The sequence below is a fragment of the Perna viridis genome, chromosome 1, assembly GCF_037379345.1.
Source record: "Perna viridis isolate PV_CMFRI_1.1 ecotype Kerala chromosome 1, ASM3737934v1, whole genome shotgun sequence".
Taxonomy (NCBI): Eukaryota; Metazoa; Mollusca; class Bivalvia; order Mytilida; family Mytilidae; genus Perna; species Perna viridis.
The window spans coordinates 21,174,519-21,177,404 of NC_142445.1; positions in this window are offsets into that span (position 1 = coordinate 21,174,519).

Below are 2,886 nucleotides of genomic sequence, written 5' to 3' on the forward strand. Positions count from 1 at the left end.
TGTGTTTGTTAGTGAGAGGATATTGAAGATATTATGATTGCCAATGGGTATAATTGTATTGTGTAAACATTTTTAAGATTGAAATACCAAGGATGAAATAATGTTTTATAAAACTTAATTGAAATAATGGATAAATTAGCCATGTTAATGATCCCAATAGATATAGATTATTGTGTCCTAATATCTTTATAAGAAAAATTGGTTCTTGATTCCTTATACGTATATTGCATTCTGTAAGGATTTCTAAAGTAAAGTCTAGTCATTACTGTCATTATTTGTATCATTAATGGAATTATTGGTACCTTTATAGTGTATGTTTACTGGGTTATCTAACACTAGTGTCTGTCAATAATTCAGTTTTATCCTTGTTTATACTCTGGAATCTGGATCCTTCAAAAGATTTTGACCAAAGTTGGAATACATTTAGTTAAGAAAATTCTTGCACAAATTTTTTTTTAAGATCAAAATTCAAATGTCAAGGTAAGGTATCAACTTATAAAATGACTTCCTCTGTCCTTTAAATATGTTATATGAAATAGACTCTTTTAAAATGTGTTGTGGACTACAAACACAGAGACTTGCTGACAGCAGCATAATTATCATACCAATGAAGCTGGATGTTTAAACCAGATACACATTATATTTTGATTAGTATTTTTATTTCATGAACTACCGGTACTCGCTGATATATTCAGGGGTTAAAAGTAAAGAAGCCTTACTTCATTTGATAATGGATTAGCCATGACTGATATCATTTTTTTATTGTAATGAGTGTGTTTATATTTCTCATATTGAGAAACAATTACTTTGATCAGAGGTGCGTCATCCTGGAGTTATAGAATGGAAGAGCGTAGCATAGACATGTTCCAGAAAAACCCCAGGACAATTTTTTTTAATTTTTGATTTAAAAATGAGAGGAAAATTTTCAAAAACTCTTTGCTCCAGGTTCTGAATATGCCACTTCATAGTTATATCATGTGTCATACCACTTTTTGGTGCAAACAGGAAGGACATGTGGTGAAGTCTTAACTTTTGAATAGCTAAATGTTCATTTCCCGGACAAGAGCAGTATTAAAATAAAAATTGGGTGGAAATGTAACCGAATATTAGTTCTATACTGCCTTTGGGGTGCCCACTAGAATTTACTTGAACAAGTACAATAGCATTTTACAAGTAGATGTATGTGTGTATATAATTACTATGTTCTATAAGTTGATCATGTGATACATCTAAAGTGCTGTAGGTTTTGTTAATAAATATAGTAAATAACATCAAAGGGAAAAGTTAAGATGTAATCTTGTCCATTAGGACCTGTGATGTAGAACTTATTTCTGGACCTTAAAAACAGGGTTTATTGGTGACATCTTTGTTTGATATACTGGTAATAAGAACTAGATAATATAATGGTTAAAAGGAGTAGGGAACATCTCCGTGTACAACCTGGTCTGTCAAAACAGGTAGCTCAGTCTAACTTTCAGGAAAAATTGGACCATAATGATATAAAAGAATTTTACTTGATACTTTTCAAAAGGACAACTCTGCCCGTCCTTAGAAATGAATGCTGTATTAATTATACTTCATTAAATTATTGGTCCTTGATGTCCTTTTAAAATCTAAGTATTTTTTGCATTTGAAACACATTCTCCCATCAAGATGTCTTTTTTGATGGGCTGAATAGGCATTTTTATGGTTCAGATTGTTTTTTTTACAGTCTGAGATGTCCTGGTCGAGTTGTCAGAGGGGCGAATTGTCTTGCACCCACTTAAAGGTGTGATTAGTTATGGTCATTTGAAAATAAAATAAAAAACAATGACAGTTATAAAATAATGTGAAAATGACTATTTAAAATGATAGTTTTAAGATCTAGACAATGCAGAAGAAATAGTCTATTTTTGAAGTTTGCTATGTGTATTGGTCCCTGATGACTTGCCATGGTCTATTTATAATCCTGATGACTTGTCATGGGCTATTTATATTTCTGATGACTTGTCATGGGCTATTTATAATCTTATACTTACAACTGTTTTGATTGATAGAAGCTATTAGTGTTGAAAAACTACCAGCATGTGATCTTTTTGTTGCAGTAATGATGATTAACAAATGTATTTTAATTTTATCATTGTTTTACTAGACTTAGTATGTTATAAGCATTCATGTATTACCATTTATTTACAAAGCTGTGTTCGAATATAAAAATTCTTCATGGATTTTAATATTAAAAAAGTAGATACCTCTGTATTATGAGGTGGACTTGTCACACAGATACATTCATATTAGGAAAAATAACTGTAACAATAGTTTTGATAGTAGTATGTCACAATGGTTATGAAGATGTCTGTATAAGTGTCAGTCTCAGTAAGAATCAGGCAGTTGGTGAATCATGGTGCGAAATAACCCACTATTTTAAAAGTGTAATTTTATAATATGCACTATCCAAATCAAGGAAAAAAAGTTAAGATTTTTCGTATCGTTTTGGTAAATTGAGTTATAATGTCATTGAAATGCACAGAAAATAAACATTTCAAGGGAAGATGTCTCTGTCAAAAAAATCTCATGTTGTCAACATTCTATTGAAAAACAGCTGAACAAATCCAGTGGTGCAGAGATCAGGCAGTGGCATTTTCAAAAAGAAAAATCATCTTTTGGTGAAATAGTATTGTCAGTTCGGTAGGTTTTTGACATGCATGTTTCTGATTTTTCTCATTAATACTGTGAAAGTACTATTGTTCGTGGGGTACCAACAAATAGTAGATTCCCCTTGATGTGTATACTGAAAACTTTAAAACCATGAATTCAAGAATCCACAAACTTGTGTTTCTTCCCTGATCCACGAAAATTGGTATCCACGAAATTCAAGTAGTTTCACAGTAGTACTTGATGTTACAT